General features: G+C 44.0%; 1 long non-coding RNA gene across 1 annotated transcript; it reads right to left on the reverse strand.

Moving 5' to 3' along the window:
- Positions 1-648: 648 nt before the first annotated feature.
- LOC117364355 lies at positions 649-11,366 on the reverse strand. The gene is made up of 3 exons (XR_004540220.1): positions 10,930-11,366; positions 10,539-10,681; positions 649-897 (listed from the first exon to the last, which is right to left on the reverse strand). It is a non-coding gene; the product is annotated as an uncharacterized LOC117364355 (long non-coding RNA).
- Positions 11,367-15,745: the final 4,379 nt, after the last annotated feature.

Here is a 15,745-nt window from a genome sequence, read left to right on the forward strand (position 1 = left end):
CTATGGCACCCACTGTGTCAGATCAAGAAAAAAGTCTTAGATTTGATATACTGCCTTTCTGTGGTACAACCAAAGTGATTTATGATTATTATATGCAGGTAATTTTTTTGTCCTTAGTGGGATCATAATGGGCAGACTAGATGAGCCATTTGGCCTTTATCTGCCATCATGTTTCTATGTATAATGTAATGGGTGTGTTTAAAAAAAAACCTTGGGCAATGGACTGTCCAGAATCACAAGGAATCACAGTTGGGTATCAAACCCAGTTCCCCAGGCTACTCCTCCACTGTAGGACTTCCCTTTTCATTGCAGCATGTCCTCAAGGATTGTTATTCAGCTCCTTTTGCTCATCTGTCTGACAGCTATGAAGCAGATGTAGAGATCTTTTTACTAAGGTGGGTTAACAGATTTAGAGCGCTGACAAAATTAGTATGTATTAAGTATACAATAGGCTGTGGCATTTATTTTATATCTGTATTTATATACTGTCTATCAAAGTTATCAGTTTACAATCAAGTACTCAAGCATTTTCCCTGTCTGTCCCAGTAGACTCACAATCTATCTAATGTACCTGGGGAAATGAAGGATTGAGTGATTTGCCCAGGGTCACAAAGAGCAGTGCCAGATTTGAACCCACAACCCCATGGTGCTGAGGCTGTAGCTCTAACCACTAGGCCACTCCTTCCTCCTAATCAGTGTGTGCTAAATCCATAGTCCATCTTAATAAAAGGTCCCTTTAATTTGGTTTAATACATTTTATAGTCCACACAACAGCACTGAAATGGATTACATCAACCAGCCAGTATAAATACTTTGCCTCACCAGTTTTATGGTAATTGTAACAGTGCTTTCAGGTTTTCATTCTGCTGTTGTTTTGTACGATTGTTACAAGTTTCACTGCAATACAAAATACAATTTATTTTGAAAGATGAATAAGTTTATTTTATTACAATTCAAATTCAACTACTTATAAAGTTTCAAATTTGTATCTTTTTTTGTTCTGTTATATTTGGGTTATAGAAAATGGTATATTAAGAACTTGCCAGAAACAAAATTTGTTAAAAGAAGATCACTTGATCCCTAAATTTGGTCCTTTTGTTCCTAGGACCCCCCCTCCCCCCATATGTATGTGTATATAGATAGATATAGATATATACTATATATACACACAAACATGGGTTGTTTTTTTTCTGTATGTATGTATATTAGTACACCACCAATTTTCTGGCTCCCCTGGTTCCAAAATCTTGACAGATTAACTGTTTTGCTGAACCAACGATGGTCACCTTTATAATTGCAGTACAGGTCCTGATATCTCCCCTCTCACATCCATCAAAGGCTTCATTTAAACAGCTTGGAAACCCAATAAAATGCCCTCCATATAGTTCCTGTGCATCTCTGCAGTTTAAACAATCCATGTGAGCATGGCTACACTTGGTGCCATCTGTGGGTTACCCAGTAAACTGGTCTGGTGGGCAAGGGAATTTGAAGTTCTTGCTTGTAATTTTGTCCAAACTAAAGGAGGTGCCTAATCATATGTTGCTGGAAAATCAGTGCTGTACTTATATTCTGGAACCAACAACCACTTACACTACGATCTTGTGACCAATATTTGGACATTTTTCTTAGTGTTGAGATGAAGCATATGTCCGGGGGGGAAATCAACTGATGCATAGGAAAAAAAATCCTGAATTTCCATTTCACATAATAGGCCTTACATCTTTTTCAAATGCTTTTGAAAATTAGGAAATAAGCCAAAGACTATGCACTGGAGTTGGATGCACTATTTGAGTTAGACCAATTCTTCAGGATAGGTGTGTATTGGAAACTAACTTGGATAATGCAGTATAGGAGAGGTTTAATTATGCCGTTCCACACCCTTTACAGTGACAGTCACTCCCTAAAATAGCAATCCACCTCTTTTTGGGCTAGGCAAGTCAGCTGTAGGAGAGAAAGTGCCTGAAACAACCATGAAGGGAGGGATTAGCAAATGATTTAATGTTTTGTATGCAGGTTAGTGTGGCTGTAATGTAATTTGGTTTATAAGTGGGAGTGCCTTTGTTAACTATACTAAGGGTGTGGTTAGCAGTGTTACAAAAGTAACAATTTTACTATTTAGTAAATAAGAATGTGACAGTTCCTCAGTTACACATTAACTAAAAAGCTAATGTTGATTTGCTTTAGGGGTTGTGATCAGTTAAATTGCAGGTATCAGTGCCAACATTACACAGGTTTTTTAAGGAGAAATAACGCTGAAACAGATATGGTGGATATGAAAAATGTTTTCCCAAAAATATTATGCCCAAATTTTTTTAATGTCTCCACAGGAAAGCTAGATCCAGATTGAACTATAGCAGATTTCCATAAGACAGGAAACTCCTGTTGCGAGGATAGAATTCATTATAGACACTGTACGTAAATATACTTATTCTTTCCAGCACATACATGCACATAATTAAACCTGCCTTAGAGAAGATGTAAATGAATGTGCCTACATTCCCTGGAGTAATTTTATATAAGCATATTATAGATAAGCACAACATATGTATCTACCGGTATGTTATCATAGGGGTGTGTGTGTGTGTATTAGGTGCTATCAAACTGTGTTCGAGTCCTAGCAACTTGATAAAAATGATCAAGTTTTTGTGGCAGAATACAGGCCTTTCTTCATCACTGTATAAATTCAATATCACCACTATCACATCAAACACAATCTTCTGCTTTCAACACTGCTCATCTGCTGCTGCTGCTGCTGCCGAGAATGGTGGTACATCATTAGTCTGACATCTCCACTGAAACCTGTCCGCCTTGGGAGGCCCTGCTGGTAGTGAAACTACCAATGGCATGGCTTTCAGCTTCTCAGATGCATGCAAGCCCATGTACCACGACTGGAGACAAGCCCATGATAAGTACTTGTAAAATTATCTTGGAAGAAGCTTATTTACTAAACCATGTTAAAGATTTGCAATTAATGTACAGTGGCTGCAAAACTTCTGCAGTAACCTTAAGGGGAAATCAGCCATGCTACTAATGTGTGTCTGTTTTGTTTTTAATGGCACGACTCTTAATGCAAAATACAGTTAGTCACAGTTCTGGACGTGTATCTAAATGCATCTTATTCTCTGCTGTGAATACAGTTAAATGTTAGTAACAATCTCTGTGTTAACTGCAAAGCTCTATCCCCACCCATTCCCTGTTCATTCCCATAAGAATTTTCATTTAGGGTTTTCATTGTGGCAATTACTGTATTTTCTTGCATATAACGCGCGCGTTATACGTGGTTTTTACAAACCGCGCATACCCTTGTGCGTTATACGCGTGAGCGCGTTGTACAAAATTTTTTTTACATAGTTTCCCCCCCCCCCCCCGACGCCCGATTCATCACCCGGAAGGAGCGCTCGCACTCCCACCCCGAAGGACCGCTCGCACCCCCACCCGAAGGACCGCTCGCACCCCCACAGCCTCCCCCCCTCCCCCATGGAGAAGCTGTCTACCTTGTTTCCGGATGCCAGCCCAGCTGCTTCCTCTGCCGGTGGTCCTGCCCCTTCTCAGAGCCCTGTGCTGCGCTGCTTCCTCTTCAGGCGGTCCCGCCCTTTCTCTGATGTCAGAGAAAGGGTGGGACCGCCGGAAGAAAAAGCAGCGCAGCAGGGCTCAGAGAAGGGGCGGGACCGCCGGCAGAGAAAACAGCTGGGCTCGCTGGCATCCGGAAACAAGGTAGACAGCTTCTCCATGGGGGAGGGGGGTGAGGCTGTGGGGGTGCGAGCGGTTCTTCGGGTGGGGGTGCGAGCGGTCCTTCGGGGTGGGAGTGCGAGCGCTCATTCGGGGTGGGGGTGCGAATGGTCCTTCAGGGTGGGGGTGCGGGTGCGTGCGAGCGGTCCTTCGGGGTGGGGGTGCGAGCGGTCCTGCGAGCGGGTGAATCGGACGTCGGGGGGGGGCATCAGGCTTTCAGGGTAGGGACAGGACTTCAAGGAGGAAAGGAGAGTCGGGGCGGGCGAAAATAGAGTCGGGGTCTCCAGAGGAGAGTCGGGGCAGGCGAAAGGAGTCGGGCAGCATGCGCGGTATATGGGTGTGCGCGGTATATCAAAATTTATGTACATAAATATGTGTTTTTTGTGCGCTATACCCGTGTGCGTGTTTTACACGGGTGCGCGTTATCTATGTGAAAATACGGTACTTTGTAGCAGTTAGTGCTGCACTGTTAGTGTGTATTAAAATCTGCATTACGCTCCTAACACAATATAGCATAAAGGCCTGAAATATTTTGAGTGTGTCATGATCTGGACATCTCAATTTCAATGTTGGCAATCTATGTAAAATAGGCCTGTACACCTCTCAAAATGATTAATATTGTCTGTAAAATGCAGGTTATGCATACAAAGTATCCATCTAGCACAGTGGTCTCAAACTCGCGGCCCACCAGGTACTATTTTGAGGCCCTCAGTATGTTTATCATAATCTCAAAATTAAAAGTTTCTTGATCATATGTCTCTTTAGCTATAAATTACAATATTATTATTAAGACTTAGCCAAAAGGAAAGATTTATAAACTATAAAGAGTTTTACCTCATGCAAAATTGTCATTTCTTTAATAAGACATTAACTTTTTTTTTTTTTTTCTGAAGCCTTCCGAGTACCTACAAATCCAAAATGTGGCCCTGCAACGGGATTGAGACCATTGATCTAGTACAAGTAAGATTTAGGGTAATAGATTAAGGATGAAGGAGGGTAATTAAAGGATATATTTCTTTAGAGCAGAGCATCCCAAACTCCAGGTTGCAGTTCAACAACTGTGAGAATTGGGATCTGGCTGCTGAAAGATTGGTTAGCGTCAGGGGTGGCCCTATAATGAGGTTAACTGAGGCAGCGGCCTCAGATGGAACTGTTGAGGGAGCAGCATCTTGCTGCTGGCCAGCCTACCTAGCATCTAATGCTTTCACCCTTCTTCCCCCCCCTCCCTTCAGCATTTTTCCCGTTCCTCCCTATCTAATTTCAGTTTGTCATAAAAGTTGTCGGGAAACGGTAGCAATTCACAGAGCTACCCTGCTGCCGGTCCCACCATCTTCTCTCCATTGCAGCCCACCCTCTCTGACAGCTTTCTGTTTCTGTTGGGGCAGGCCACAGTGGCGAGAAGACACTGGGACCAGCAGCAGGGTAGCTCTGTGAATTGCTACCACTGCCCAGCAACTTTTATGACAAATTGAAAGTACAAGGGGGGTGGGGGGAGATGGGGAATAGGAAAAAATGCTGATGGGGGAGTAGGGTAAAAGCATTAGATGCCGGGAAGGGGAGTGACAGAGAAAGCCAGGTAGGCTGGCTGGCAGCAAGATGCCACTCCCTCAACAGTGCTGCCTGAAGAAAGATATTGGACACCAGCAATGTTGCCTGAAGCAATACAGATGAATTCACATTTTCAGCGAGGTCAAAATGATTTCAGGAACTCCATTAGAAACTATTCTCATATCAGGTAAATAGATTATACTATTGGTAGATCATTTGTAGGTAGCTGTAATACCTCCAGTGTATACTTAACTTTTTTAGGAGAAAAATTTCCCAAAGATGGTAAAACTAACACTCTTAAGATTTAACATTCTTAAGCTATGTTCCAAAGTAAGGGCATAGGGAGAGATGGACGGAGGGGGGCAGGAGAGGGAGAGATGGCCTTGGGGAAGGATGGAGGGATCAGGCTAGGGATAGATGACAAAAGGGATGAAAGGGAGTCAGGGAGAGATGTGAAAGGGGGAGAAGAAGAGATGGACTTAGTGGAGGGGGAAATGGGGAGACCTGGACCTAAAAGGAGTGGGCTGTGAGACTCTGCTGTCATTTACTGTGTTACTGAAGCTACTACCCTCTAAGAAGCTGCTGCCATAGCAGGCTGGCCAGTCTTGCCTAATAGTTGGGGGCAGCCCGTGTTCAACACCCATTTTGGATGCTCAGGGATAGGGGTGTCAGTTCATCCCTCATCTCAGGCAGCAGATTGCTTTGAGCCATTCCTGGTGAACGCTATATGGTGGATGCATGAAATAGCCTCCTTAAGGTAATGGAGATGGAGATGGAGATGGAGATGAAGACAGTGTCTGAATTTAAGAAAGTACAAGAGAAACAAATGATCTGTGAAGGTAAGGAAGAGATTATAGAGCTGAGTAGTTGGTATAGATTGGCAGAGGTCATAATGAGGTAAATTTTATAAATGGTGCTCAAACAGGATCAGGAACCTACACCTCTCATAGTGAAAACTCTTGTAAAACTCAGACTGGATCAGGTAACCTTGATCCTAATCACGACTTACTGGCTTAGGCAGGTCTGGTTCCCACTTCTGGAGCTTGCCTCAGGAGCTCCAAAGAGGCTGGAGAGCTTCCCAGCTCGCATCATACAGAATGGGGGATTCCTTCTATAACCTGATCTCCAATCCCTAGCTCTCATGGATGTTGAGGGGTGAATTCCCTGAACCTTCTAGATCAGGGGTGCCCAATACATCAATCCTGGGCTCCGTGATAGACTCGCATTGCCTTCATAATCTACTGGGCCGATCAGCCTTCCTCTCCCCAACATCAATTCTGCTGTCGGAGAGGAAGTTCCGGGCCAGCCAATCGCCTGATTGGCCCAGAACTTCCTCTCCGACAGCAGAATTGACGTAAGGGAGAAGAATGCTGTTCGGCCCGAAGCAGGAAGAGCTTGGGGTGGCGGTGGCTTGGGGACCTGTTCCCCGATGGCGGCGGCAGTGTCTTGGGGGAGGACAGGGAGAAAGAAGGGAAACAGAAAGAAAGGGAGGTCGGGAGAGAGGAAGAAAAAGTTGGGGGAGAGAATGAGGTCTGGAAGAGAGGAAGCATACAGGTTGAAAGAAGGGAAGAAATATTGGATGCACAGTCAGAAGAAGAAAGTGCAACCAGAGACTCATGAAATCAGACAACAAAGGTAGAAAAAATGACTTTATTTTCAATTTAGTGATCAAAATGTGTCCATTATGAGAATTTATATCTGCTGTCTATATTTTGCACTATGGCCCCCTTTTACTAAACCACAATAGCGGTTTTTAGTGCAGGGAGTCTATGGGGCTCATAATCGAAACAGAAAAACGTCCAAAAATCGGCCCAAGTCAGCACTTGGACGAACATTTCTCAAAAACGTCCAAGTGCCGATAATAAAAATGGGTTGTGGACGTATTTCTAAATGACCTAGGCCTTCATAGTACCGCTCAATGTCCAAAGCTAAACTGGGCATTTCGGAAGGCATGTCGAGGGCAGGAGTTGGGTGGGACGTGGGCCGGCTTAGACTTAGTCATACAGCATGTATAACCGAAAGTTTAACAACAGAGCCTAGACAGAACTTGGACGTTGTGACTTAGACCATGTAAAACATGGTCTAAGTCACAAAAACCCACCTAAACTCACCAGATAAGCACTGCAAACACATAACACAGACCCCCACAAACTACCCCAGTGATCACCAACCCCCCACCCCCATAAAAATTTTATTCACAACTTTAAATTTCAGCCTCCCGACCATCATCACTTGGCCACCTGGCATAGGAAAGCCTAGTCGTCCAGCCCAGAGGCAGCTTAAGTCATCTTGGGGGTGGGTTAGGGACCCATAGAGAGGAGGACCCATGCCCATAAGCCCCTATAAGCACTGCATTGATACTGAAACATATGCACTGCCCTAAACACCCCCCAAACCCTTTTTTACTGGCATATAAGTAGCTCCTGCAGCCATAAGGGCTATTGGGGTGGTAGATAAGTGGTTCTAGGGGATTCTGGAGGTGGTTTGGGGGGCTCATCGTCACCTATAAGGAAGCTGTAGTGAGGAGAAGCCATGGCACCCTTTTTGTGAAGTTCACAGCAGTGCCTTGTAAGGTATCCCACTATTTAGGTGGCATGTCTGGGTGTGCAGTCCATCACTTTGCAGACCCCTCCCACGTCCAATAGGGCTTGTTCTAGGCATTTTGGACTTGGACGGAAATGTGGTATAAAGATAGATGATTTAGTGGCTTGGACAATCAGATCGGCAGGACATATAATTAGATGATTTTTGAAAGTAAAAAAAAGTTGGACGTATTTTCGAAAATGTGTCTTAGGCTCTTTTTAACTTTGGACGACTTGCGAGATGGACGTAAATGGACTTAGATGTCCCTTTCGATTATGCCCCTCCACGAGCGTTGAGAGTAGCGCGGGGCATTCAGTGCAGCTCCCTGCACTAAAAATTGCTATCATGGTTTAGTAAAAAGGGAGATGGGGTATATTTGTCTATTTTTGTATGGTTGTTACTGAGGTGACAGTGCATAGAGTCATCTGCTTTGACCTCTTTGAAAAAACCCCGGAATATAAATGATAATTAACATTTTCTCTGTGTACAGCAGGGGTGTCAAAGTTCCTCCTCGAGGGCCGCAATCCAGTCAGGTTTTCAGGATTTCCCAAATGAATATGCTTGAGATCTATTAGCATACAATGAAAGCAGTGCATGCAAATAGATCTCATGCATATTCATTGGGGAAATCCTGAAAACCCAACTGGATTGCGGCCCTCAAGGAGGGACTTTGACACCCCTGGCATACAGTGTGCTTTGTGTTATTGTTTTTTTTTTTTTAATTTTATTGTTGGTAGATCATTTTGACTTGGTCATTTTAAAAGTAGCTCACAAGCCCAAAAAGTGTGGGCATTCCTGTTCTATAGTGTCTCCCAAGTTCTGTTGGCTTCTAGAAGAAATTACTCTAAGACAGTGGTTCCCAACCCTGTCCTGGAGGACCACTAGGCCAGTCGGGTTTTCAGGATAACCCTAATGAATATGCATGAGAGAGATCAGCATATAATAGAGGTGCCAGGCATGCAAATCTGCTCCATGCATATTCATTAGGGCTATCCTGAAAACCCAACTGGCATGGTGGTCCTCCAGGACAGGATTGGGAACCACTGCTCTAAGAGGTCCTATGGTTTCAAATGGGAGAGGTTTGCCATATGGTGTGAGGGCAAGATTCTAGATATTTCTTCTGTCCTGCTAAATAACTGCTTGAATACCTTCTGCATTTGTCATATTCAAGGCTCAAGACCAACTTTAAGGTTCACCCAGTGAAGTTGCAACTTACCATCATTGTCTGGAAGATAGGCCATCTCTGCTCAGCCTCTACTTGTTTGCTTCATGTAGGGCTGACTTCTACTGAAGCCTCCCATTAAGCCCCCTACAGTGCCATAGGATCAAAACATCATTTTAACCCTACTAATGAAATCTCCTTTTGAGCCACTTGACACCTGCCATCTGCAGTTTATGACTTGGAAGTCTTGTTGGTGGCAATCATTTCAGCCCACAGGGCCCATGAGCTACAGATCTTAGTAGCTGATCCACCTTATACCAAGTTTTTCAACAACAGAGTGGTCTTGTGCATATTCCTTCCTAAGGTAATATTGGATTTCCATTTTAATCAGTTGATTGTTCTGCCAACAGTTTTCCCAAAGCCACATGCTCATCCAGGTGAAAGTGCACTGCACACTGGACTGGAAGAGAACTTTAGCCTTCTATCTATAGCAGATTAAAGTTCACAGAACATCCACCCAGCCTCTCTTTTCTTTTGATCTAAACAGTTTGGGGGCTGTCCTTGTCAAATGTACTATTTTCAATTGGCTGGGCTGACTCTGGAAGATCATGTCATGACTTATAAAGTGAGAGCTGTGGATGTGTTAAAAACCCACTTGAGGCCAGCATCCATAGAGGAAATTTGCAAAGTTGCAATGTAGACTTCAGTTCATTCATTTACATTTCACTACTGTTGATGTATTCATTGCATTGTTCTTAGGCCATACCTCTTGCATGCCTAATCATTATCCCTATTTTTATTAAAAGCAGCCTGGTAGCTAAAGATTCCCAAGAGTAAGAATGTCTGCATCCTGCTTTATTCTCAGACAAAATGAAGTTACTTACCTGTATCAGGTGTCCTCTGAGGCAGTGGCACCTCCCACTCCTTCCGTTCCCCCCATACCTCTTTAAATCTTCACCAGCACAAGCAGCTTCGTCGGCCTGCTGCTCACGCTGGCATTGGTTTTCCCTCTGATGTCACTTCCTGGCCCTGCGACCCAGAAGTGATTTCACAGGGAGCCAGGCCAGAGTGAGCAGCAGGCCAAAGTAGTTGCTCATGCTGGCAAAGATTTAAAGAGGTACGGGGGGTGGGGGTGGAGGAAGGGAGGGTGCGAGCATGGCGTGGGGTGGGGAGGTGCCAGCGCCCCCACCAAGATGGCGCTCAGGGCAGTCCACTTTCCCCCGCCCCTCCCTTACTACGTTACTGCTTCGAGGACAGCAAGATGGATATCCTTAATCATCCACTCACCTCCTCTTGAAGCTTGAATTCTAAAAGTTCTCCATAATAGGCTAAACTGGTTCAGTGTGGCAGCAGCAGGTGAGAAGGTACGCACATGAACTGCATGGTGTTGCCAAAAGCTTTGAGAAAATAAGAATTGCTGCTGCTGGGTCAGACCAGTGGTCCATCGTGCCCAGCAGTCCGCTCCCGCAGCGGCCCTTAGGTCAAAGACCAGTGCCCTAATTGAGTCTAGCCTTACCTGCGTATGTTTTGGTTCAGCAGGAACTTGTCTAACTTTGTCTTGATAAGAACATAAGAACTTTGAGAAAGTATGCTGGGAACGTTTCCCACATAGGCTCCAAATGATGATGCTACCGAAGAATAAGAATATGAGGAGCACACCTGCAAGAAGTAAGTAATGTCATTTTCTTGTCCACACCTACTGTAATCTACATTTGCTGATGTCTGACCTAAATTTCACACCCTTCAGTTGGGCTAAACATTATCAATTTGATGCTTTGACAGGTTCTTCAAGATTTACAGCTCAATTTTGCACTCCTGAAATAATTATGACAAAACAGCCTGTTTGTCCTGGCAGGCTCACAGTCTATCTAATGTACCTGGAGCAATAGGGGGATTAAGTGACTTACCCAGGGTCACAAGGAGCAGCATGGGTTTGAGCCCACAACGTCATGGTGCTGAGGCTGTAGCTTTAACTACTGCGGCACAGTGTCCTCCTTTCATCTCTGTTTTGTTCTTTCAGCTGGCTTTGGATGACATAGTGTTGTGGACTGCAATGCAGGATACACAAGTCTGATTTTCAGACCTGACTTTTTGCTCCCCAGTGTGATTTGGGATGTTGCAGAAGTGTGTGCAAGATGGTGGGGAAAAGCCTCAGTTGTTTGAGTTAGGGTTTACATTAGCAGAATTCTGACAAGCAGGACCCAACTTAAGCAGGAGCAGCTGCACAGGGCCCCACAATCCTAGAGGCCCCATGCTTAACTGAGTCAGCTTTGAAACTGGCAGCAGACCAAAAGTTAAAGATTCTTTTCTCTTTCCATCTCCTTCCCTCCCCCTTGGTAATCATGCTGCTCAGCATTGACGCATATACCTCCCACTGCCCTGCCAGCCAGCCAGCCAGCCATTACATCTCCTCTCTCTGACTCCCCCTTGCCCTTTGGTTTCATGATTCTCAGAGAGAAAGAGCACCATTTCATTGCCTTTTCAGCTTTACCTCTCACATGCATTATATGGCTGGCTTCTACACTAGTGCCAACTCTTCGAAGTGTGAGCCAGCCAGGACCCCAGGAGACAATCACTCTCACCTACCCATCCAGAATCCAGCCATTCTCAACTGCAGTCATATCAGCAGAGCAGAAGTGACTACAAGTATCATTTGTTGATTCATATCAGCCCGCTCTGGGAACTAACCTGCTGCCCCACACAAATTGCCTCTCGAGTACTGTGGAGAGGAAGGCTGGGGATAGGGACGAACGGAAGAATTGTTTTCTATTTTGGACATAGTTCTACCAGAACATAATATTTAACTTTTTTATTTTAATATAATTTTAGTTTAAAAATAAATATAAGCTAGTGTTTTATTACAAAGTAATACATAGATGATACAATGTAACAAATATAAAGTAAATGACAGATTTCTGTTTTCTGGTTCTCCATTTTCGATATTGTACTCGTTCTACCTTTGGGATCCAGGCTATCCCAAGCTTGTAAATACAATAGTAGTTGGCAGTAAAACAATTCTGTTTAAATCAGTCCCTGACTGATAAGGTGTGCCCTGGGTTAAGAACCACTACTATATCTGAATGTAATTCACTTTGAGCTATTACCAAAAAAAGATATGAGCTAAATCTAAAAATCCCTTTCCTTCTTTTGCTGTAGTTGATGTTGAATCTATTTCTTACATTTGCCCATTCACAAGTTACGAAAACAGAAGGATCTCTTGGCTTCTCTCATGCAGGATCTAGTACAGTGCTTCTCAACCCAGTCCTTGGGGCACAACCAACCAGTTAGGTTTTCACAGAATCCACAACGAACATGCATGAGATAGATTTGCATGCTTTTCCACCTTGAGATGCAAATCTACCTCATGCATATTCATTGTGGATATTCTGAAAACTTGACTGGCTGGGTGTGTCCTGGGTTGAACTTCTTATGATACCCCCTGGGTGCCTGAATGACTTTGGGCAGGATTCTCTAAAGTCAGCGATTGTCGCTAAACCTGTTTTCACAGGTTTAGCGATGATCCCTGCTAACTGGCCCAATTCACTAAATGGCCCACCACGTGTTTTCCCCCTCAATTGCCCATTTTCAGATCTGATCCAACCCATGCAAATTAGTAAAACCCCATGCAAAATAACCAAGCAATTGATTCACATACATCGCTTGGCTATTTAGCATAGGGTTTTACCGATCCTAAGGAAGTCCCTGATTGGCCAATCAGGCCCCAATCAGGAACTTTCTTAGGCTCCTTGCTAAGGAAGTCCCTGATTGGCTCAGATGCCTCAGGCCCTTCCCAAGGGAGGAGCCTGAGGTGTCTGAGCCAACCAGGGCCTTAGGCCCAGTATCATCGTCGAGAGAGGAGGAGCAGGAGGTGTCTTCAGTACCTTCTGCTCTCAACTTTCAAGGTATGGGACACAGGGGCCTGGAGGGGGAGGAGGAGGGGGGCCTCCGGTGGCAGGACAGAGTGGGCATCCCTCCTGCTTTTTTGGGGGAAGATGGGATTGGGCGCCTTCATGACAGGAGGGAGTGGGCATCCCTCCTGCCTTTTTCTTCAAGGGGGGAAAGAGAGGGGGGAGGTCTTTCCTGGCAGGAGGAAGTGGACATACCTCCTGCTGTTTTAGCACAGGGTGGTGAGTCAATCGGGATGGCAGGAGGGAATAGGCATCCATCCTGCCATCTTTTTGGGGTAGAATGGTGGCTCGGGGGTGTATGGGGGGGAGCTTTTTTTAATGGGACAGATGCTGCGTGTTTAACACATGCACAACATCTGTGCCATTTAAGAAAAAAAAAAAAAGAAAATCAAAAACAGAAGTCCTAACAGCAGTGACAGGAGGCTGCTTTCCCTGTCACTGCTGTTAGGGCACCACAAGTAGAATCCAACAGGACAAGATCCCACAAACACTGAACAGCAGAGAAAACAGTGGGAATGTTAGGGCTCCATGCATGTGTCAGTCACTCACTGAGCAATTGAATTGGTTGCGTTTGCATGCAAATGTTTTGCACCTCTGCAAACTTGATAGTGAATCACTGTTGGAGAATTGGCCTACAGCGATTGAGTTGCTATCTTTAGTGAATCTAGCCATTTATTTCTGCACTGCTTCTGCAGGGCAACCTTTCCTCAATGTCTCTTCTCTCACACCCAAGTCCCTTGTTGTTACTTTGTACACTAACTCAGCAGAGAAACTTCCCCTCCCTTTAAAAGATATATCATAGCACATTGTTGCTGTGAAGAGTCCAGATTCCTTTATAATGAAAACAAAACAAAAATAACACTCTATAACTTAGATAGTTTCCTTCCCAGTTGAAAATTTCATTTCACTCCTCAGCTAAAAGAGTTTTAAGAAAATAAGACTGGAACGCTTTAGACTTCCTATATCCTCTCTTGACCTTTGGAGAGAAGAAGATAGCTTACAAAAGCCTGCTTTAGGTCAACAGCTGCTGCCTTACTCAAAACAGCTCCTTGCAGTCTATGTGCTCTGCAGACTATATCACTGCCTTTTCTAGAAACTGGAGATGTGTATGTGTGTGTGTATTGGGGGGGTCTTTTCTATATACTCTCAAAGTGCAGTCCATTCCGATAACCTTCAAAGGGGATATTTACACAATATCTGACTTTCAGTGTCATGCTTTTCCTAAGCTCTGTGGTGAAGGATGACTGTGCATGCAGGCAGAGGTATAAAGTATACATGTACCATGTTGCCAGCATGCCTAGAGATTGATGCCTGGCACCTGCTGCTGGTCTGGGTGGAACTATTTCTGCTGTGGTTTAGCTTGGGCTGGCTGAAGTATTGCAGTATTGTTACACATGCCATTTCAATCAGGGAACACATTAAACATGCAATAAATTTTAGAGGTTAAATGGACTTCAAATTGTATTTATCATTAAACTCTTAGGGGTTGATCTGGACGATAGACTCTCCTTCCATGCACAAATCAGTTTAGCAGTACGGAAATGTTTCTTCAAGCTTAAAATGATTCGTTCACTTTCATTGCTTCTGGACGCAAAATCCCTTAACATTCTCATTCATTCACTAGTCATTTCAAATCTAGATTATTGTAACTCTCTCTGGATTGGTTCAAGGGATAGTGGCACCCTAAGCTAACTTGCTGTGGCTGTGCCCCCATCACATCACTTCCAGTTCCACCTCCTTTCTTGATCCTCCCCTCGGTTCAGCATCCTTCTCTCCCTCGGTCTAGTATTCATCTCCCCTGGTCCTGTCTTCCATCTGCTCTGTCCCCCTCTCTGTGGCTCCATCACCTCTCTCAAGCCTCTACAGGACAGCCCCTAGGCCTTCCCTCTGCCGTGTCCCACCCACAGGAAATTGCATTAGAGGAGGAGGGACATGGCAGAGGGAAGACCAGGTGAGGTGTTTTGTCACCCTTAATTACCAGCACCCTGGGCCAGAGACTCACCTGGTCCAATGGTAAAACTGGCTCTGGAAATAGCACATGTATTCCTATGTTTTACATAGAAAAAGTACTCACAAGTCTTTGTGGGTATGTGTTTCCCTAGGCAATTTTGAAAGAGAAAAGATTGCATTTGCCCTATGGAAATCAGTGAAAAGATAAAATCCCTCTGAACTGTGCCCATGTGCAAGAATTTTTGAAAATTATTCAAGTTTATTAATGCTTGATATACCGCTTTACATTCATAAGTGGTTTACATCATACAATGGTAAAAAAATGTAAAACAAACTAGGGGGTATTACATACACAAATAAAATATTAGACAAATCACAAAAACATCTACATTGGATACAAAAGGGTAGGATTACATTGCTTAAAAAATAAAAAAGTAGTGGGGAGGGAAAGGACAAATAGGGCATGCGGTGAATTGTATGTCATGCTCTGGGTCTAGGTCTCATATGCCCCTTTAAAGAGGTTTTAAGTAGTGCTGCCCGATTCAGGAAAAAAAATTTTGATTCAATTCAGTCTATTGAATTGATTTTTCGATTCGATTTTCCTGCCCAATTGGGTGGTTTTTTCCAAACATCCTGGTAGGTTTATTTTATAGCCTCTTCACTCCTTTTGCCCTCTCCTACCCACACTGGTCCTGTGGTATAAACAAAAAATACTTTTCCTTTCTCTGTTAAATCCTAGCTCACGTTTGCGGTCTAACACCAGCTCTGGAAGGATACACATTTCAAATCTGACATATTGTAATCACAAAACAGAAAATAAAATTATTTTTCCTACCTTTTGTTGTCTGATAATTTTTCAAATCAT

This window comes from Geotrypetes seraphini, chromosome 7 (genome assembly GCF_902459505.1).
Source record: "Geotrypetes seraphini chromosome 7, aGeoSer1.1, whole genome shotgun sequence".
NCBI classification, from domain to species: domain Eukaryota; kingdom Metazoa; phylum Chordata; class Amphibia; order Gymnophiona; family Dermophiidae; genus Geotrypetes; species Geotrypetes seraphini.